The following is a 23,506-nucleotide window of genomic DNA, read 5'->3' on the forward strand; positions in this document are numbered from 1 at the left end:
TCCGCGTGTTTGTCCCTGGCTCCATCAGTGAGGGAATGCTCTCTGACGGTTCCCCCTGCCAAGAGGGGCCAGGAATCAGCCAGATGAAGGAGTGGCTGGTCCACTGAGAGATGCCGAAAGACACACACACACACACATGCATTGTGATGTGCGGCAGTCACAAACAGGACTGCTTGTACACATATACAGCATGCACACAAAAAAACACACATACAGGTACACACCTATACACACAGGGTGAGGCATACATGCGCACACACACGCATACACACACAACTTCAAGGACTTGGAGGGAGTGAGAGAGAGCTAGAGAGAGTTGGATGTTATTTATTCATCAGTCTTTCTTGTAGTCAGGAGGCAACAAGCCCCCGGAGCTGTAAACACACAGAGACACAGGACTCAGTGAGCTCCAGCCCGGGGAATAACAAGTGGTCCCCACACACACACACACACACACACACACACACACACACATACACGCACACAAACACACACATGTGGGGTGTCAGAGCCCTGACATGCTAAAGACAAGACAACATCCTCCCTGGGAACGAAGGAAGACAAAAGCGCGTTAGGACGCGCAGGCGTTCCCACCTCCACAAAAGAACGGCACACTTGATTCTGAAGCATGATAAATTGATTTTTTACAACTTTCATACATACTTCTGTTGAATATTAATTGAATCAGGTGGGCAGGGCGGGGACAGCGGGGAGACCAGGCGAGGAAATAATCGGGAGTTTAATGGGAAAGAAAGGAAATGGGCTGAAGGAATGGGATCTGGCATCCCAGCGTAAAAATAGCATCCCCTGCAAACACATTTTGCTATTATCTCTTTGGCGCAGCGCAGAGTTGCACGGGCTGCACCCTGGCCCCCCGCAGAGCTCGACGCATGAAGCCCGAGCAGGAGAGGGGAAATTACAACTATTGTGACTTGCTTTTCTACGGGGGTTTATTGCGTAATGTGGTAAGAGAGCACATTGGCCGCGGTGCTGCGGCGTGAGGGAGAGCTGGTGGCTCTGCATGGGCCCTTCTGCGTTGTCTTTCCACCCCTTTGCGATGCTCTGCCTTTATTTACATATTTATACTATTATTTCTCGATCTTTCCTCACCGCCGGCCTCCTTTTCCTATACCGTATTTGTGTGTATGTGTGTGTGTGTTGTCAGCAGTCGGCCCACCCAGGCAGGCCACACTGGGCCAGAGAGTACTATAGTTGTCAGACCTACAGGGACCTGCTCCAAACAGATGTTCACCACCCCTCCAGAGTATCTTTGTGTGTACGCACTTACGCGCAGTGTTCTCGCGTTTCACTTGTACAGCATCCACAATCAGTGCTTCAGTATTTGTGTGTGTGTTTGCATTGGAGCACCTACACATGCGACAGCATTCCGATCCACTCTGTGCTTTCTGCCACTTCAAGCACTCTCTCCGTCAACGCTCTGTGACCGAACACCTGCTGTACAGCAATCTTTTAATGAGCAATCCACCTGAGAGAGGAGCGATTGAGGAGCAGGAGGAGGAGGAGGAGAAGAAGAAGAATTTCATGGGTCTTTATTTTATTTATTTATTTATTTATTTATTTTCTTCCTTCAGCGGCGCCACCTGTGCTGCGTTAAGAGATGTAAAGTGTCATCCCTCGGCGTTTGGCTTTGATTAGCGTCGCAATCACATCACAAATACACAAATAAGCGATGCATTAGCAAGAGGTGGCACACAGCCAAAATGCCCCTGCACACAGGGGAGACTGTCCCCACAGTGCACACACACACACACACACACACACACACACAGTCTATTTACCATTTTTCACACTGATTTAAAAAAAAGGGTTTCCTCCATAGCGTGCTACCTAGGAGAGAGTGCCCACTCTTTCCATTATTCCCTCTCATCTCCTCTGCTCTCCTCTCGTTATTTTCACTCCTTAATATTACTCCGAGTGTGTGTGTGTGTGTGTCTGGCTAGAAGTATGCATGCACATGAGCATGAGCACGTGTGTGTGTGTTTCTTAGGTGTGGGTGTTCGGGCAGGTCTCAGTCTGAGCAGCGAGGAGGTGATTTGTAGCAGGGGCCTCTAACACAATGCTCACTTCAAAAGCTCCTTCAGGACGCCGCACACTCTCTCGCACTCACTCGCACTCAGGGCCCAAATCAGCGGGTGAGTTCCTGCTTTTGTGCGGCATTAACCTAACCCCCCCATCACCCCCCACCCTGCATCCTTCTCATACATTATGTCCTTTGAATTTGTGTACATAATTAGACCTTTCGGTTTGCTGAAGAAGCTCGTCTAATTTATGTGGCGCACACATACCGTACGGCACGTGCACTCGCTGACCTCTCGCGTCGGATACGACGGTCGGAGTACGTGAGATTTTACGTCAATTGCAGGACAACTTTTTTCTCCGCGTCCGTTCTGAGATCTACAACAAACTTAAGCTCTAATGCTGTAAAGATGGATCAACCTGGCTCATTTTGTTTGTACGTACACCATCAGAAGCCTCTGTGGAGATGTTTTCTCTCTTAGAGATATAGAGAGTGGGGGGTGGGCGGTGGGGGGGGGGGGGGGCATCTCACCAGTGCACTTTCAATTAGTGCACCAGGCGGGTCGGGCTAAAGCACCATTTATTTACCGAAGAGGATTTAACCGTACATGAGAGAGGAAGTGTTATGAATTGTGAAATATTGATGGTGTTTGTGTAAATGCCTTTTGCTTATGTCTCTTTTAAACTGTTTATGAATTCTAATGGGGGGAGCCTTTGGACTCCTGCGGTTTTTTGGTTTGTTAGCATTTAATGCAGAAGGGCGGGGAAGCGATGAGCAAATAAGCAAAGGCCTGCAGAGATTGCTAAGTCAGCCTCTGAAGTGCAAATGAGCTTCTTCCTCTCTTGCTTCTGGATCCTATTTTTATTTATTTATTTATTTATTTATCTTTTAATTCACTGACACTGTAACGTGTTTATTTCACCTACCATTAGCATTTGTTCCGGTGGAAAAAAGCACAGCGCTTAATTGAATAATATCACAGATATCGTAATTCCTTGTTGTGCCATTAGTCCTGGGTTAAAATCAGCGGGCACCACAGCTCACTAATGACTTGAAAACTCCAACAACAACACACACACACATGCAAGTCAAACAACCATGTGTCATGAGACAATTATTAAATCTAGCTTACTTCCAGCTGCTCCGCTGACGAAACACACTGTGCAACATTCGAATTAACCAGGCCGTCGGTGTTTATATTTGGGCAAAACTTTGTTGGAACCTTTCACCTTCTAAAAGCTACCGGCACAGCTTGACCTTCTTTTTCCTCACTGCTGGAACAGCTTGAGTCAAGGCCTGATTAAAAAGCACAGACGTTGGCTGGGTCTTCCTGGGAGGTAAGAGCAAGCTAGGAGCCTGGCCGGGGCCTCAGGGAAATAAAGATTTTGATCGGGCTGATTTGAGTAGATGAAGATAGTGTGGTAATTACAGGCATCCCAGATCTCAGCAGTGGATATAGCAAACCGGGCTCAGAGCTTATGGGAGTGTGATAAAGATGGAGTCCTGTATATTGGCAGGCGAGAATGGTGCATGATGAAGGGAGTGGGGAGCCATTCTGTCACTGATCCACAAAATCACATGAAATAGGACCCGGGGTAAGTCACTAACTGCTTGACATCGTCTGTCATGGTACCAAAATAAGTGTATGCCATTAGACACGGAAGAATGCGGCTGTACTGTATGCATTGCTAATGTGGTTATGGTTTCAGTATGGTTTTCTCTTTTTTTCTGTGGCTGTTATTAAAAATCATATTAGCTGAGCCCCGTTTTTATTAAATTCCGGCTGTCTTTCCGTGCCTCTTTCCACTGCTCTTCACACTCTCTGTCCTGCCAAAAGTTAATTTATTTTGAAAATCCCGATGAATCTCATAAGGCAGACTGATGGCAATCATGGAAGGCGAATCATTTCACCCACTCTGGTGATCGACACTAATGGGACTCCATTGTTGTTAGCATTTAGCCTGTCCTGATTACCTTGTTTTTCATGGCTGCATCCTGAGCTGGGTCCCCCCCCCACCCCCCCATCGCACCAAACCTCCATCCCTCCTCCTGGGTGACATTTCAGACGGGGCCCTGAGGGCATTCGGAGGGGAGGCATCGAACAAGGTAATTGTGGTGAGGTTTCCCCTCACTAAATTAACCTCTGCTCGGAAATTTATTGGCCAGCCTCTCTCCAGAATTATTTAAACTTGCCGTTGTGAGGTTCATTTAGGTCTAATATCTGTGCTTGTTTGTGTGTATATATATATATTATTGTCTCCTCATCGACAGGTTTGATTACGTAGAGAGGAAGGAAGTGACTTGATGTGTTGAGGAAATGACAGAATGACAGCAGCCAGTAATTTATAACGCTTTTTTGGAGCTTTTAACACCGCTCACCTGTGGAAACACAATGTCGGCACAGTGGTGACGGTGAAGTGAAGTCAGTGGATTCCCACGGTTCAAAAGCGGGGCACAGAAAAGTACTTACAGAGTTGCTAATGTTTGCCGCTCGCCAGTTCCCCGTCTCCGCTCAGCTGCCTTTTTTTTTTTCCTTCCATTTTGTCCATCTGAACCGGACTTGAGTGACTTCAGTTTAATAGCTGTAATAATACAGCTTATTATGACCATGACATTATGTGTGTGACATTATCCCTCCGTTTCTCTTAGAATAGCTGTTTTTTTTCTTCCAACGGCGAGCTCCAGGAACAAAGTCGTCTGCAGTTCCTCCTGGACACAGGTTACACCTGGCACCCGTGTTACATTTTCATCACCGGCTGCACAGCTCTCATAAGCACTTTGACCACACGCAATACAGCCAATCTAAATGGATGTTCTTTGCGGTTCAACATAGCAACTGTGTGGAAATCCAAATGGGCACGATCTTAATATTTAACACGATTATTAAGGCTAATGTCAAACCAGTAGGAACCACAGACCTGACCCTCTCTAAACTTCCCATGTAGCCACTCTTAGCGAAATGGATGGATGTGCTGGAAACTTTTTTTTTGTGTCCCCACTGTGGCACAATAAATTATCCCGAGTTCAGTTACAGGGGCCTGACTAATGTTAAAATGTCTCTTTCAGCGGTTGTGTAACTGAAATATGTCGGCCAGCTCTGAATAAACATCAATCTCCGTGCCTGTGCCTCTCGATGAGATGATTGGCCAAATCGTAAAGCAGAGACAGCTGCTGGGGTAATGTCATCTCGGGCCGGGATGGACAGCCAGCGCGTCGTGATTTACATTGCATCTGGCATTTCGGCCAACCGGCGGAGAAGAGTATCAGTCAGATTTATTTGACTTTTCTTTCCTCTCGTCCTCCTTTTCCTCATCCCCTTTTTCCTCGGCTTGCTGACAGGCCCTCAAGTCATTCTAGTGTATCTACACATGTAAAAGGCTCATTTAATGAGGAAGTTAGGAGGTTACACTCTCCCTCCCGTTCTATTGGTCCGTCTCTCGCTGGAGCGCTGCCAATATAGGAGACGAGCTCTCGCCCCTCTGACCGAGGCAAGTTTTGTTGTCGGCACGCGTGCCCATTTTACTCCTCCGCCTCCTATCTTCCGTCCGTCTAACGCCGCTCCCCCGTCCCATCATCCCTTACTGCGCCAATTTGTGAATCAGCTTATGATAATGGCCCGATCATAACAGTAGCAGACCCCCGTTGAAATGAGATGTGCTGCGACAGTGCTGACCTTTCGGCGGAGGCAGGCGTGGTAAAGTGCCCGCACCGTAACAAGGTCTGTTGAGTAAGCAACTTACAAGGCAAGGTTACCGTTCATGGAAAAAATGTGTGAAAGGAATAGGAGGGAGAGACGAGTGTGTGTGTGTGTGTGTGTGTGTGTGTGTGTGTGTGAGTCCGAGACAATGTCCTGATTGTGATTTCGCAAGTCGATTAACTTCCGTGAGAGTGTGAGAGAGAGAGTGTTGTGGATGTTCTGCTGATGTGGGGGCTTTTAAAAGCGTACAGGACACTGACGGCCGGGCGGGTTGATGTAGATGATCTTTACGCATCAGATGGAGAGGCATCAATCTCAGGTTGAATGGCCCTGCTCCCTCCACTGACAATCCACCCCTTTATCCACTCGGGTAAGGAGGAGGAGCAGCGTTGTACATTCAGCACGGCATACAGTGATGTAAGGGTCAGCCGTGCAGAAACTATACATTTTAACATTTGTGTATGTGTCCTTGTGTGTGTGCATTTTCTCCACACATCCGCACCACACTGTCCTTGCAGTTTCCCTGCCGATGGTTTAGCCCACCATAAATAAAAGTGCTTCCTTTGGCCTTGCTGACAGGACCTGTAATGGAGTCTGCATCACCATCACTGAATGACTGACCCACTGACTGACTGTTTTATCGAACAGTTGGAGCGCGAAGCAGCCGCATCACTCTTACCTGTGGACTGACAACAAGCGCGGGGGCCAGCTCCAGATGACTCTCTCTGTGTTTGCTGTGTGTGTGTGTTTTTGTTTATGCACTTTCACGCGTCACCGTCTCCCCGTGTCCACGCGCACGTTTGTGTGTCAGCGCTCGCATCTGCCTGCCTGATGACACAAAATGAGGTGAGGGGTGCGCACGATCAATCTTCATTTGGAAATTTATGAAGGCGTCCGCTTGTCAGGTATCCAGCGGTGTCTGGTACAACTCATTCTGCTGTGCTGGAGGGGGGAACCCCGGGGTATCTGCGCCTCCTGTCACCTCCCCTCCTTCCCTATCGCCCTCTCATACAGCGCCTGCTGCCGTCAGCAGCCCAGAGGCGTAGCAGGGAGAGCGAGCGATGGAAGACGGGAGCGAGAGAGGAAACCAGGCGGGATTAACCCTGTGGCCACCCACGGCAGGTGCTGAGGCAGCCACGCGTACAGCCTCATTAAGACGAGAGAGAGAGAGGGCAGCGTGGCAACAAACACAGGATAGACGCTGGGAATGTGTATTCTGTACCTACTGACACAAACACTCACATCTATTACACCGCTGTGGCCCTGGCACAAGCCCTGGCACCTACGTAGGCGATAGCAACACTTTTCAAAGTGCCTGCTGCACACTTTTATTTATTTCTCCCCCCCCCTCCCTTCACACTCCCCCATGCCCTTGTTTCTAGTTCGACTCGACTAGCTGCTATACTTTCTCACAGGATCCATTGTATCCTTGCCCTGGCTCCCTCTGCTCTCTTCCATCCAGTCCTCCTTTCTCCCTCAGTTAGCTCAGTCTGGAACGTAGGCAGCCACGATAGGCTGCGGGGCCACCTGGCCGTGATAATTGTTGACACATCGCTTTTTTGGGTTCACGGGAGAAGATGTAAAATGGTAATTTGTTTCTCAACAGTGGGAGCACAGAGCAGCGCACGGGCCAGGGTCAATTGGCAACAATTAGCCCGCCCTAATTAGCTTAAACACATGTGACTTGCGTTTGTTTTGAGTCCATCTAAATGCAGACAGTTTTTTACTCATTTGGGATTAAGCATGTCTTGTCTGAAGTTCATTTTTTGATGAGAAGTAGCTGCTGCATGCAGTTTGGTAAAATCTGAAGTTCAGGATATTTCTGTCAGTTTCAACAGTAATCTCTTCAACATCCCAATTATTTAACTTGAGTGTTTTAATTAAGCCGGCGAACTGCCCTCAATCATTAATCATGTAAAAAATATACGAATTATATATATATATATATATATATATATATATATATAAAATTCACTTTCATCCCAACGTGTTACACTATGCTTGCAAATCTTCCTATTTGCTCATCTCTCAGTTCTTTTTTTTTTGCCTTTCATTTTTATCACTTGATTAAAGATTGAAATTGAAGTGTTTTTAAAGTAAGTTTGGTCAGGGCAAGGTTTTTGGTGTTTTTTCTCCCTCTTACATTTCTGTGGATGGTCCGTTTTTGTGACGACATTTCGGTGAATTATTCAAGGCATTAAGCAGCACTTTGGGCCAGTTTCCCCCAGTTGGCGTCTTTGATTGGGAAAATGGGGGCTGATTTGTGAACGATAGCCTGAGGGCTGCTGGCCTAAGGCGAGCTCCTCCTGGCCCCCGGGAGGGAGAGTCCGGCCGTGACCGCCAGGCCTTCCTGGGCTCCAAAAGACAATCCTTGCCTTGTCCACACCTATCAGGCCTGCCTGTGGAAGTGAGGTGTGATGCAGGAGTGGTTCCACAGAGAGAATCAGACAGATGAGGCGTTTTTCTGAGCGCCGTCTCTCCCCTCAGCCAGAGCCTCCGTCTCCCGCGGCTGCCTGGGCAATTTGTCGGTCGACCTGCCAGGAGCAGAATGCAAATCCTCACCGGAGGAGATGCACAAGGGCCTCAGTGCCTGCCAGCTCTCTGTGTGTGTGTGTGTGTGTTGCCCAACATTCTTTTCTTAAACAGCCTAACAGGATAACTGTCATCAAGACCTCAGTGTATCATTGTGGTTGTGTGAGTGTGTGTGTGTGTGTGTGTAAGGTATCATCTGGCTGCTATAGTAGCTCTCTCTCCCTCTCTCTCTTCTGTGTCTGAACTAAGAAACGACTCTCCTTCACTGCTCATCAACTCACCGCTCCTAATTTATAGATGGGCATAAAAACACTGTATTTTCTCTCACCCTGCCCACCTTCCCACTCCCCCCCTGCATAGCACCAGCATGACAAAATGGGACACATGCTGTTAATCATGTAAAAGTTTTTTTTTTCCTCTCTTTCTTTTTTCCTTTATCTCCCATTCCCCCCCTCCCCCACCTCCCGCCCGATGCTTTAACTTCCTCTTTCTCCTCACTATAAGGCCACACGTTCGACCTGTGCTTGCAAGTGATAATTATCACCCTTTTTGGTTCCCAGAACGTTCTGGGAACGTTACCTTTTGGTCGCAGGAACGTTCCCTGAAGGTGGTTGCCTTGGAAAGTTTTCCTAACGTTAGTTTTTGGTTGCACATTTGGTTCCCAGAATGTTACTTTGTCACAGCCTTCATACAACCATTAGAGAACGTTCTCTCAAGGTTCCCATAACCACTTTTGTCACAACCTTCGTACAACCTTTAGAGAACGTTCTCTCAAGGTTCCCTTAACCACTTTTGTCACAACCTTCATACAACCTTTAGAGAACGTTCTCTAAAGGTTCCCATAACTACTTTTGTCACAACCTTCATACAACCTTTAGAGAACGTTCTCTCAAGGTTCCCATAACTACTTTTGTCACAACCTTCATACAACCTTTAGAGAACGTTCTCTAAAGGTTCCCATAACTACTTTTGTCACAACCTTCATACAACCTTTAGAGAACGTTCTCTCAAGGTTCCCATAACCACTTTTGTCACAACCTTCATACCACCTTTAGAGAACGTTCTCTCAAGGTTCCCATAACTACTTTTGTCACAACCTTCATACAACCTTTAGAGAACGTTCTCTCAAGGTTCCCATAGCCACTTTTTGTCACAACCTTCATACAACCTTTAGAGAACGTTCTCTAAAGGTTCGCAGAATGTTCCCCTAACGTTACTTTTCTGCAACCTGTATACATTAATATGGCAGCATAACTAATATTATTTTAAACTGTGCACATTAGGAGACATACTTGCAGTCTTGAAATGATATGAATAGGCAAACTTAATAGAAATAAAAGTTTTATTTTCAAGTAGGGATCTGAGTACTCGCGTGGTCAATCGATGAACCCATGGCAACCGGGGGTTGTTTCGAGGCTCGTCCGTCATGCAGATCGAGATAAATGACATGCAATGCCCAGATAAGCAACACGATGCTCTCGACGCAGCACACAGAGTTCAGAGAAGTTTTCAAGGACAACGCTATACACAAGATGAAAGTGATCTTCTGGGCTCTCATCTCATCTCCACTGCTCCTATCCAAATACCACCTGGCTCATTCTGTGCTGTCAGCACTTTTTATCTCCAAAAATTAATACTTTTTTATTTCTCCCTGGTCAGATAGGGGTGCTTCATTCGCGGCGGCTTGCCTGGAGTTCTCCGCATCTTCGGGAACGTGAAAGAGTTGAAGGCAAGGATAAAAAGCACTTTTCTAATCAACATTTTTTTTTTCCTTAAGCGCTTCTTTCTCTCTAAAAGCTGTTTTTTCATTATTTATAACTGTTCTGAAGGTGCCACTGAGCTGATTCCTTTCACGAGGCCTGATACGAGGCCGATGGAGCTCGGAGAATTGATTAGATAAGCTTGAAAATTACAATGTTGGGCATGCGGCGCTCTGAAATGTGCTCTAAAATACACCCAACGTGAATATTAATACCCAAGGCATAGAAGCACATATTTGAATGCGTGGAGGAAGTTGAGACGTGAAGTTTCGTGAACTGTCCAGTGTGTATTGCTATATTTTACTCATCAAATAAAACATTACCCCTCCTTTTCAAATGCCATAGAGTTCTAGCGATGGGTGGGTAATCTCAATTTCATCATTAGCACTCGGACATTGAAAGCTAATCTCTGTTTTACTGAATAATTCTGAAAGATGTTAATCAAACATAGGAAAGCATATTTGAAATATTTAACCAAACGATATTAATGAAGATCAAAGGGGTGGACTGTTTTTAGTGGATGTTATGCGAAAGGCTTGGGTAATAGCTGGGTCCATAGGAGCACATGAAACACTTTGTCTTCTGCTAAATATTTCATGCCCGGTACCTGTTGTATGCCGCTTAATGAGCTATGGGGCAAAAGTGATTTATCATGCAAAGTTTTCAAAGGAAATGCAAATTCACATACACACAGGAACACACATCCCTTGCAAATTTTCTACCAATTTTTTATTTTATTTTTTTTTTCTCCTTCAAGTCGAACCATAGCCACGCCACATTTTCCAGGGTGAATATTTTAGCCCCGAAGAAAAGCAAACTCAAGTGAGAGCAAGAATCAGAGGTCAATGGTGTGTCTTTAAAGAAACTTTCCCTCTATTCGCCTCTCTGCTCGGCTCCATGCCTCCCTGGAATACTAATATCAGCAGGGAAAGTGGGAGAGGGAGAGATGACAGAAACATTGTGGACGTATCTGTCAGGGAAAGAGGTCAGACTCATGTTAATGCTCGCCCATTATAAAATGGATTCTACTTTCTGTTGGCTCTCTTCAGCAGCCGGGCCCATGGAGTGTTTTATTTAAACCCCCCCCCTTTTTTTTCTCTTAATTGTTCCTTTTTTTTGTTTGAGATAAGAGTAGAGACAGGTGCAGGGAAAAATACATCGCATAATAAGACACACAAGTTAGAAAGACACTACATTGCAAAAGGAAGTGTAGTTTATGTGCAGAATATTGAATTTTATTCCTAAAAACAGTCATCAGTGGGGTTATTGTCTTAAAACAAGCAGCCAGTCGCTCAAAATATGAAGAAAATCTAACCTTTATTTGCACACTCTCTGTGCGTTAGAGGTTATCGCTATCACATGTTGTGGAGATGCACAGAAAAGAAGAGTATATTTTGGGATTTTTACACCAGGTAGGTGTATGGAGAGACGTAGGAGGTCCAGGTGAGAGACAGAAAGTGCGAGCACTCTGGATCCTCTCCAGAGCGCCGGGGCCAGACGAGGAGCAGGGCAAAAGCAGGAGTGACAATCGTCAGGTGATTAGAAGGACTCGGAGGCTAGGTAGACCTACAAAATGAATAACTGCGCACCCCAAAACTGCGCCATAAGGCTCAATGGTTTGTGATTTGCAAGTTGATAAGACAAGAAGATTAATAATGCCGCATGATAATGGCTGGCTGAAGCTCAGCTGGGGAGATGGTAATGATGGGATATTGCTGTAGGAGCAGTTCACTGAGCCACAGTGGAGTGAGGGAAAGATGGAGAGAGAGAGACAGAGAGAGAGAGGAGGAAGCTGCGGCCACATGGGAGAAAAAAGAGCACTCATCCCAATTGGCCCTCAGGATATGAGAGTTTGAAAAATGAGAACGCACTTATCATTTTAATTAGATATAAAGATTTTTTTTTTTTAATATATGTATAGTGTGTGTGTGTATAATTTTGCTGAAATAAGGATTTCACTGAACATACGTTTAGTGTTTGGTCTCCATGCACGCACATACATGTGCGTTACCTTCTTTTTGTCACACGAGTGCTGACAGGTTGGATTAGTTCGAGCCACTGTAGTTTTTAGAGTGTCAAACAACACCAGATTGTAGAAATTACCATACTGTGTTCTGCTATCTAGAAATAGCCGCCGTTGTGAAGCGTTCAACATCATTTTGTTTTCCGTGTCGCTGAAGAATACATTTCTTTTTTTTTCTAATTTCCTTCTGAAAAACAGGAGTCTAATCTAATCTCCCGTGGAATTTACTCCATATTTTTTTTAATGATCTTCTTTCATTATGACAGGCTGTTAAACACTGTGATCTATTTCTGCTGTTTGGCTGTTACATCTTCCCTGCTGTTGACTTGTGTGTTTACACCTCAGACAAACATTTTGTCAGATCCCGATTTCATCTTAATTGCACCACTTTGTCAGCGCCTGTTGATGATCTTTTACCGCACCCTGCCTCAGTCTTTTACCACGGTCTCGCACATTTCTGCAGATGCGGATCAAACCTGCTTTTCATCTTGAAGGAAAAGTTGCGATTACGCAACGCGCTTTAAAAGCTGGTTCTTGGTTGATTTCAGTGTTGCTGTGTATGCGATGTAAACGTTCCCAGAATGCTTCTGCTCCAGACTGGACCAAATTCTCATACACCAGGGTTCTGATACAACATTGGGTCCTCTCTGGCCCTCTGAGCAGAGCTGAGTGTTTGGAAAACACACAAGGGTGGATGAAATACTATTAGGGCCACAGCATGGATACTGAGATTAAATTCAGATTAAAGTCAGAAATCTGAGATGAAAGTCAAGATTCTGAGATGAAAGAAAAGTCAGAATTCTGAGGGAAAAAAAGTCAGAATTCTGAGATTAAAGAAAAAGTCAGTATTCTGAGATTAAATAATAAATCAGATATCTGAGATTAAAATCAGTTTTCTGAGATTAAAGATAAAGTCAGTATTCTGAGATTAAAGAAAAAATCTGTTTTCTGAGATGAAAGAAAAGTCTGTTTTCTGAGATTAAAGAAAAAGTCAGTATTCTGAGATTAAAGAAAAAGTCAGTTTTCTGAGATTAAAGAAAAAGTCAGTATTCTGAGATGAAAGAAAAAGTCAGTTTTCTGAGATTAAAGAAAAAGTCAGAATTCTGAGATTAAACTAATAATACAGATTTTTGTCACAGTCTTTCTTTCAATTGTATTATGCTTTTTGAATATCAGCAGAGAAATGGCATTTGAGTTGTTTGGAGTTGAGGTCACTGCATCTCCAAACCGTCCCCAAACGTCCGTTGATTAATCTGTAACAGTCATTAACACCAAATCAAAGCTTTGACTCAAGCAAAACCATCCACTGTTATTGTTGTTTTTTTTTTCTTTTTTTCTTCTAATCCGGGGAAGAGATTACACAATTTAGCCAAGTGTAGGAAGCCTGTTGACACAAGTAATCACGCTAACGAGGGTAATTATGTGACAAGTTGGCTTTCCGAAGTTCGACAGATGCTGTTATTGATAGCAGTCCACGGGAGCAGTCACGACAGATCATTTGCTAATTACACGAGACGTTCGCAACACTTTTATCGCACAGACAGCGGCGATGTTTGTCACCTCGCTGCAGACGGCGACACTTTGCTGTCACCTCTGTTATTTACATTGTGCTTGAAGCCTTCTCTGACAGCCCTCTGTCAAGTGTTTGTTAAAGTGAAGTGAGAAGTCGCTGGAGTGCCAGTGTAGACACATGTACACAATGCAAGAACTAAGTTCATATGAAATTAGAATCATAGCTTGTGTAAATCCCAGTTTATGTAACTTCTGGTCTAATGACTAACAGAGTTTGTGTTGGTTTTGCTCCTATCGGCACATTATGCAACACCTAATGCTGTAAAAAGTGCTCATTTCTTCTTCGCCTACTTTATTTTTGGTAGGTAAAATGTAGGTGAAGAAGAAATGAGACAATGCCGAGCCGTTGGTGGTGAACCTTACTTTTTATAACTTGGGAACAGTGGTCAGTATTTTCACATCATCATTTGGATCAACTATAGGAGCCAATGTGACATAATCCCTGAGCTCTATGATGGTGGTGGTCATGTTTTTTTGGTTTGCGACGTCACAGTTCATGCAAAGGGTAAAGAAAAGCACCAGGAATGGCTCCTATAGCCTTTTTTAAAGCTGGTTCACCAACAGAAATGACATAATGCCCTATTTTATTTTATTTTTTTACCCTAAAACAGACAAGGATAACATCATAACCCTGTCCCATTTCCTGTTAATGCATAGATTGCAACAAGTAATTCACTCTCAATACGTTTCTCTGTTTTTTTCCCCCTCTGGTCTGTGCTTCTCCTTTTCCTTCCCTCCGTGTACATATGATGAATGTGTTGGTTGCCCCTGGCACTACTGATAGCACTGACAGAAGGGATGTTTGTCCAAAGTGAGATTGACACTCAGTCAGGGCCCCCGCCGGTCACCCCCTATCATCGACATGACACAAAGTGGAATGAGCCATATTAGCGACATACAGCCGTGCACGCACGCACGCATGCACGCAGCGCCCCTGCAGTTTACACCCATTAAACGCCCATGACAACGTTCTGAGCGCCGGCGCTAGGCCCCCACCACCACCACCACCACCACCACCACCCCACACCCCCCGGACTGCGGCTTTCCTGTATCTCTCTCTGCGCGGTAAGCAGCGATAACTGATGACGAGTGGGAAGACGTGACAGTGTCAATAACCATAATTGTCCTTGGGCAGGAAATAATGAAGCGTATGTGCCATGTCAACCCTACATGCCTTCAATATCCTCTAATAAAGTGAAGTGGAAATTACCCAAAAGGGGGGAAAAGAGGAAGAAAAAAGAAAAACAACAATCAATAAAAGCCATCTAATGATAAATATGAAATTGCCATGTGGAGTGAATATTAAATTCCCTCCATGAGGATGCTGGGCAGATTATTAGGATGAAGAGGAGAAGCCTATTTGTATGTAAATGGGAGATTGATTATATTTATTTGCAGACGGCGGGGCTTTGAGCGGCTCCGAGGAAGATCCGCAGAGAGTCCGGTCGTCAGAGAGATGCGTTCAGGCCCCATAGGCTGCCAACAGGGCTCACCTCTCCAGAATATTCTAATTACCAGCCTTCCTTGTTACAGATATCATGTCAATGAGAGAGGGAGGGGTGGAAAAAAAGAGAGAGGGAACTTCAAGCAGAGAGGACCAATTCTGTAATTTCTTAATCACTTTTTTGGCAACCTTTCCATGTGCCCCGGTTAATGCCCCAAATTGAATGTTTCTTTGGTTTCTCTCTAAATAGGCTATCATAGCGTTGCGCCGGTGCTTAGCCGAATCTATTATTGTCATTTGCATAGGGCCCTTTTTTTTTTAGTGGCGGGATCCTACAGAGGGGTGAAGAACAAAGAGCTCATGAGGGAGAAAATAGGACAGAAATGATCCGGGCGCTGCCTTCAAAAAACGTGACGTCAGGTCCCTAATGAAATCTTTTGACTGAGACCATAGCAAATGGCGGAATCTATATCTGACACCTAATGGTTTGCATAGAAATTAGAGACAGAGCGCGAGCGAAAAAAGGACCCCCTTCTTCCCTTCGCTTGATGTCCCCTGATTAATTTACAGCACTTTTGTTACATTGGCATCGTCTAAAATAAATTAACCATGCTGGAGATATCAGAAACGGAGGGTGGACGGGGGGGTGGGGGGTCTAGTGTGTGTGTGTGTGTGTGTTGAGGGGGGCTGCAATTTATTAGAGGAAGAAAAAAAAAGTGAGATGAGATTAAATAAAACACCTAATTGACAGAATAAGTCACCATGTGCAAGAAGTGTTGGCTATTGTTAAGAAGAAGCGCGTGTGTGTGTGTGTGTGTGTGTGTGTGTGTGTGTGTGTGTGTACGTGTTTTGGAGGGAGGGTGGCGTGTGGGGAGGAATGTAAGAGGAGAAATAAAGAGAGAGATAGAGAGAAAGAGCTGGCCACTTGATTTCCTATGAAAATTAATCGGCTATCAAACAATCTTGGTCTGCCGAAGATGATTATACAGCAGGGGCAGCGACAGAGGAGGCAGGGGGAGAGAGAGTGAGAGTATGAGAGAGGCATAGAGAGAGAGGGAGAGAGGGAGAGAGGGAGGGAGAGAGAGAGAGAATGCCCTTTGTGTAGGTGAAATGTGTCGGGGACTGTCATCGTAATATACCTCAGTGAAATGAAGGTTAATTCTGATGTACAGCCTGCATGGCCGTCATTATCAGCGAATCATGAAAATAAATTAAGCCACTGAAATAGATACTCGCGCGCTACGCGGCGGGGATCTCGTGAAGGATGGACGGCTGAACTTTACAGATTATTATTGGGAAATAGTGCTGAATTCAATTAATGCACCTAAAAGACACCTTTATAGAGGGCAGCCATAATTTAAATGACAGCAGGGTGTAATTTTGCTTGTTATAAGTCAAATTTGCAGAGTTTCATGTTTCGTGCATCCCCACTCCACCACCACCACCACCACCACCAACCCATTTCTCTCCCCTCCTTTTTATTTTTATTTTATTTTTTTCTTGTGTGCTGAGCATGTTCCCCTCCAAGAAAAAAATTCCTGGAGTGAGGCTTTCTCTGCGGCTTGTACGGCTGAAATCAATTTTATGAAATGAATAAATACATTTATTTAACAAGAGGAGGGGGGGGGAGAAAAAAAACTGCACTGCCTTGTCACGACTGTATCCACTCCTTATCTCTCCCTCAGTCTCAAAGTATATTTACTGTAATCCTCTGCGGCAGATCACCACCGGTCCGCTTCTTCAACCCCCCCCCCCCCCCCCTCCGTGCAGATGAACCGAGCGAGGCACACGGATGCCAGAGCTTTTATGCAGATCCACCCCCCCCCCCTCACCTTAAAAAACTGAAACGAGCGCCCAATGAACTGGGTAAATGGTTGACCTCTGACCTGCGCACAACGGAGGGAGAAGCCGGCGGCTTAATCCAGGCAGGTGTCTGACAAGCAGGCGAACACACTCAGGTCCGTATCAGGCTGACCCTCGCTCAGACCTCCCTTATCTGTTAATCTACACCTCTCTCTCTCTCTCTCTCTCTGACGGGGGGGGGGGGGGCTGAATTAACACCTCGACGGGGCACGGGGCTTCTGATTAACACACGTCACCCCGCCAAGCCGCTGCCCCGCCAGCCTCCGAATGCGAGAGCAGGAAAGGGAGGGAGAGATCAGAGAGGGGAAAGTGTGACGCTCGCATATGCAAACATTCATACATGCAAACACATAGATGAAGACATGGGTGTCTGTCTGAATCGCTCACAAACTCACACGTTTTTATTTAATTTTAACATTTAGCTGTTGCTTTGTTGCAGTTTGTATATATATATATACATATATGTATATATATATACTGTATATTATATAAATAAATAATGTGCAGCCAAAACAATAAGATATGAGCAGAATTAGAGTTTCAGTCTGCTGATTTTCTGGCTTGTTGTTTAATTTGACATCTATCCCCCATCTAAACAGAGGACCATGTTAAATATTTATGTGCCTGTTTTTTTATTTTATGGAAGATTCGGTGCGACGCAAAATAGAAACGGAGCGACTTGTGTCTTTATGGCGCATGAAATGTATGAATGGATTAGAGGAGCGAGCGCGCAAGAAATGCTGTATATTGGAAAATTGTGTCGTAAAGAGCAGAGGAGCAGCGCGTGGAGATGGCTGGATGAGAACTGATCATATAAAAGTTTGGAGTTGTTAAAAGTATTTTGAAAAAGAAAAAAAAAGAAAGAAAGGATCCATCACTGACTTATCCCACTCTGAGCCAAATGAAGAAAGCCAAATAAGAGGAATTGTATTTTAGGGTAGACTGTAGTAATTTAGACTGTTAAAACCATCGGTGTCATCTTTATTTAATCTTAACTCATGGCGAGAAATCATATCTTCTCTTTTTGCAAAGCCAAACACACACAAATCTTCACTTCCTTCCACTTCTCCTCCTCCTCCTCTTGTTCCCTCTGTTTCCCCCTCCACCAGTTTAAAGAATCCTTCCACTATCATTATTAGTATTGAACTCATTTCTAAATTCAGAAATTGGCTCAGGAAGATCATTCATTGCAGCAGATAGTAAAATCAATAGCTTTTGTGTCAGGCAGCAGGGTCTGTCTCTGTCTCTCAGGGTGGGTTGGAGCTCTCCGCGTGTGTGTGTGTGTGGCGTGTGTGTGGTGTGTGAGTGGGTGAGTGTGTGAGAGAGAGAGAGCAGCAGAGAACAGTACGGTGTGTAGACAAAAGGCGAGTGAAAACTGAGGGAGTGGGGCCACCTCTTGACGACATGGATACACAGGCTTACGCACGCATTCACCTTTTACTGTACCTGTTTTAAATCCAGGTCCACACACACACACACACATACATTTACAAGTTTTTATTTGCCTCATTTTAATTTCACACAAATACAAACACATACATTTAAATATTTATTTACTCTGATTTTTTTTCTGTGTGTGTGTTGTTTTATGAGTCACACATTTAAAACACACACATTTGCATTAAGGCGTAAACATTTCCAAATGTACACATATTTACATATTATTTTTACATAATATTTTCTGCACTGACACACATTAAGAACATTTCTACACACACACACACACACACACACACACATTTTTGTAGGCAGGGGCCCAGTGACAGAACGAGGAGAGCTTATCCCAATGAGAGTCAAATCAATCAAGTCCTTTTAATCACCACTCTGCTTTTATAGTGTGGCAGTAATGATGGAAGCCTATGTAGGGGCAATCCCTAAGACCCCCCCCCCCCCCCGCCGCACACAGCCCCCTATGTGGCTCAGTTTGGAGCCGACACACACACACACACACTCAACTCTGATGATTTTCATTTCTCAATTACATTATCTTATTAACCAATCAATTGCCAGCCTTATCAATAATTAATGTCTCCCCAACTATTAGAACGTAGATTAGATTAAACGCCTGTCTCTTGTCTCCCCGCTTTGATACTTTCAGCTGGGCCTTTCATGGCCAGTGTAACTGAATGTATACGTTGAATTTAATTTAAAATGCATCGTGTATTTTTTTTTCTCAGAATAATCTGTGTAAACAAAACAAAACAACACTAAATAATTATTTTTTTTTAAATCTACAAAACAGTTTAACCCACATTTAAATTTGAAATGCATTGGCAGATCATCTTATTGTTCGTAAAAATCCGGATTGGAGTGTCAGATTAAACTACTGGTTGAAAATGATTTGATTTCTTTTTTTCTTTTTTCCAGTGCAGTGCCCAGCTCAGCTCCGGCATGCGCCGCTGCTCCTCCTGACTGACAGAGTGCTCGGAGGGGTGTTGAGGGACGAGCTTATGGATCGATGTCTCACTCCGCCTCGGCCCAGCTGTAGCTGTTGTTTCTCACACAGAGAGGCTTTGTCGGGGCTCTACAACAAAAACACCTGGTAACAACTGTTTACCGTCTGCCGCCTCAGGCCTGAGCTCGGGCCTTGTTGCACACACACACACACACACTTGGGGGGAAGCGACTTATATAAAACCTCTTCATCTAAACAGAAGTTGTGTGGGGAGGGTGTAAGAGCCAGTTGCTGTTGAGACATCACCACTTTTTGACGTGCGTGTAGGAAATGCGTTAATTGATGAATGTGCACAAATACAGGCGGAGAAGTCTAGACTGTAGTGTCATCTTTGCTTTTTTTTAAGCTCTTGCTCAAGCACATTTAAATACACACACACACACACTCTGGTGTTCTTGACCCCGTACTGCACACTGTTAATTAAAACCCGGTTCATAGGTTACACACAGTTACACGTAAGGGATCATACTGGCCCCATATAGAGACAGCTAATAATGATTTTCTCATGATTTGTATTGTAGATGTCTGCAGACATTGGAGGCTCTATTAGGAACCTGGAAACACTCAGATGGAGGTAAGATGAGAGGGAAAGAAATGTGGAAATGTGGGGCGGAGGGTGGGGGGGGAGAGTGAGCCAAAGAGACAGAGAAAAGCTCCCTCGCTTTCTCTGCCTCTCTCTCTCTTTTTCTGTCTCCCCTTCACTTTTCAGCTGGGTTCAAAACATCTGTCAGCACTCAGACGATGGTGGCGAGGTGGAGAGAGCAGAGGGCCTGGTATGCAGCAGGCCCGGCCCAGGAATGAGTGGAGCCGCGCAGCTTGGCAGGGCCGACTTGTTTATTTGCCCTGACCTCGCGTTCCCTCTGAGGTTACGGGACCTGCTGCAGTGAAAGGAGCCATTGTCCTGCAGGAGAAATCTGTTACAAATATTTACCATCGGGGGGAATGCAAAGCCCGTGGCTCGCGGCCAGCCAGACTCGAGCTGTAAAATTCACTACAGTGCATTTTTGAATTATCCGCCTCCACACCCTGTTCCCTTTTTAAGCAGAGTTCAAATCCTGCCCCCCCCCCCACCCCCCACACACATTTTTATTAATGAGATCACACTGTCAAAGATTATTAGTCGTTTAATAGCCTCAACGTCGGCATCCCGTGATTTTCCTCCAGCCTAAATTTATCCCAGAACAGTTTAAACGGAGCATACGGCACGGGCACGTGGAACTGTGTGGTTATACATTTAATGACTTCAGTCGGTCTGGTGTGTTACTGAAAGTGTAATGCCCCTTAATTTTATGTATTTTTTTTTAAGAAAACAGCGACTGATTTGCTTCCCTCAATGTTTTTCTCCCCCGCACGAAAAAAATCTGGAGCACACACTCCCGCGCTACATCTCTTATTCCGCAGGGTCCTCCTGTTAGGTCAGTAGTAACAAATGCATTTTCAAAAAGGCTGCATAAATTCTCTTTTCCGCCCTCATATGGGTTTTTCTTGAAAATGCCATTCTGGTTTTAGCTGGAATAAATCTGCTGGTTCCTTTTTTTTTTTTTTTTTTGTTACCCTTGCAGCCGGACCAGGCGGACACCCTCACCGGCGCATTGACATGCAACAAAGCTAATGGTGGCCGGGACAGGAGGGCCTAATCTTCACTAACTGACAAGATTTAAATTGAGGAGACATCTTCCGCTGATTAGCTCCCACACCCACAATTATCCAACTGGGGTGTCAAGCAAGGTTTAACATCTCCACTGATTCTTCTCTCCTGAGACATCCGGGAGGCAATGCAATCGCTTTTAATAACTGCCTCCCTCTCTTGCTCCCTCCCTCCATCCCTGTCTCACCCCTTCTCCTCCACGACGCCCAGTACTCCGCGTAGCATTCCTGCACCCCCCCCCACCACACACACACACATCTATTTCTCTTTCTCTCTGTTTCTCTCTCTCTCCCCCCTCCCTCTCTCCCCCCTTCCAGTTTCCAGTCATTCAAGCTCACTTCAAAATTAACCTTTCCTGCGAAAATATAATTTCTCACAAAATGAACCCCACTGAGCGTTTTTTTTATTTTTTTTTTATTATTATTATCTGGAATAATTTATTCAAATTGCCCAACTCAGAACAGCAGAGCAATCTGAACGCTGAGCGAACCGTGAATTTGGATCTGTCTCGTTTTTTTCATCTAAGGGTAGAGAGGGAGGAAGGAAGGAGGGAAAAAAAAAAAAAAAGTTTATGTACCTTGCTGTCTTCTGGCAAATAGGGGGACGGCGCTTGCTTCTCCCCTCTATCCCCAGTGCTCTGGCAGCAGTATCCCCCTCGAGTGTACACCTCATTAAAATTCATCTGATCTGAATATTTTTTGCAAATATGGTCTGATTGCTCACCATGACATGAAACATCCCTGTGTGTTATTTTAATCACACGCACCCCAACGGGCAACGTATATGATGGCTGTGACATTGAACTCCTCCGTTGCTTGACCCCATTTTATGAGTGCACGTCATTTTTAGGAGGGACAGGAGGGGGGGGGGGGGGGGGGGGGGGGGGGGGGGGGGGAGGCAGTCGGGAAGTTACCTGCAAATGATGGACATGCTTGATAATTCCTCCCTCATTTTTCCTTCAAATGTTCACACAGCATCAGCTCGGTTTAAAGCCCCTCTCAATCACGCTGCCTGTGCACCTCATCCCCCCCCCCTCCACCCCCCCACCCCAGCCTCCCTCTCTCTAATGAACTGTTTTCTTCTTGCTGATGGAACAGGGACACAAAGCAATGTGATTAATAATTTACTGTTTAGTTTTACTAATTGATCTGTTTTGGGAGCCAGGATAAAAGTGAGGATGCATCCTCGGCGCACAATGCCTTTCATATGGCATTTATCCACAAGTCACAAACGGCTCCCTCAAGATGAATAATGAACTAAACAAGATCAAATAATTATCACTTGGGAGCAGGAGACAGAGAGAGAGACAGAGAGAGAGAGAGAGAACTCCCTTACAAACACCACCGAGTTTACCTTAGGTTCTCTCTGCAGATCACACAACAGGCGGAGGAAGAAGAGTTGAAATGGAGGCATGTTGTTGTCGGCGACAAAGACACAGTAAGGGCTGACACTCAGATTTAAAACTTTTCTACATAAGTTGTTCAAATACTCTGTTTTTTTTTTTGTCTTTCAAGGTGATCAGAGGAATTCCTCAAGAAGGTCACGTGGACGGGTCATGTCAAGGTGAGTGCAACTCCACAGTGGTCAGAGTGACTCTCGTATCAAAGGCCCCTTATAATGAACATGACAAGCAACACTGGACAACAACATCTAATTATTTTTTCCTGCTTCTGAAGCTTCTGTTTTCTCTTTTGAAAAATATTAAAATAATAATAGCTTGGATGAAATGAGGCTGGCCAGTTCCTAAGGAACAAACGATAGCGACGTTTTGAGTTCTAATCATAGTAAATGGCTTATTTAGAACAGCGTACATCACGCCGGTGAACATCTGAGTCGATTTATTCGTTTTAATAGGAATAAATCTGAACTCGTGTACTTCAAATTGTCTTCCATACATGGCCCCGGTCAGTCATAACAAGTCAGCATAGTTAGTAAAGTGCTTCCGCTAAAACAAATTCAAACTCCCTTCCCTCCTGAACCTCTCCATAGTGTTATCATGGAAAAAGTACACTGGCCTGAGGCATCCTGCTGGCTCAGCAGGGGAATGAGCCTAAGGTGGATTTGTGACGTCACGAGTTTGAAACTCATGACTTGTGACTCTCTGCACTGTCTGATAAAAATGAATAACAGTAAAACACGGCGACGGCGGGCCCACAGTAACATTTATACAGGAACAAACAGGGATTTGACTTGGCTCCTCCGCTGTTGTGTTTGGCCAAGCGTTGAACGAGCGACTCAGGGTCGTCGCTGTGTTTTTTTCGCCCCGCAAAAAAAAATGAAATGGAAAAAAAACAAAAAAAAACAACGTGGTTAAATATATATGAGGGGTAATTTATGGGCATATAAAGTGCACTGCCAGGATTAAAAAGAAACATTAAAAGTTATAGATATTTATTTACTGAATTTTGCAGCCTCCATGGTGCAGTTGTATTTGCCTGTGAGCCATTTCACTGTGCTAATTCTTCATGGCACGG

General features: G+C 44.8%; 1 long non-coding RNA gene across 1 annotated transcript in view; it reads left to right on the forward strand.

Moving 5' to 3' along the window:
• The window catches only part of LOC131457090 (uncharacterized), an 80,106-nt gene extending 57,648 nt beyond the window's left edge, over nucleotides 1-22,458 (forward strand). Inside the window, exons 2-4 of the long non-coding RNA XR_009239979.1 lie at nucleotides 19,297-19,471; nucleotides 19,906-19,958; nucleotides 22,404-22,458. This is a non-coding gene — a long non-coding RNA (uncharacterized LOC131457090). The remainder of the gene's footprint in view (nucleotides 1-19,296; nucleotides 19,472-19,905; nucleotides 19,959-22,403) is intronic.
• The last annotated feature ends 1,048 nt before the right edge of the window (nucleotides 22,459-23,506 follow it).

The sequence above is a fragment of the Solea solea genome, chromosome 3 (assembly GCF_958295425.1).
Source record: "Solea solea chromosome 3, fSolSol10.1, whole genome shotgun sequence".
NCBI lineage: Eukaryota > Metazoa > Chordata > Actinopteri > Pleuronectiformes > Soleidae > Solea > Solea solea.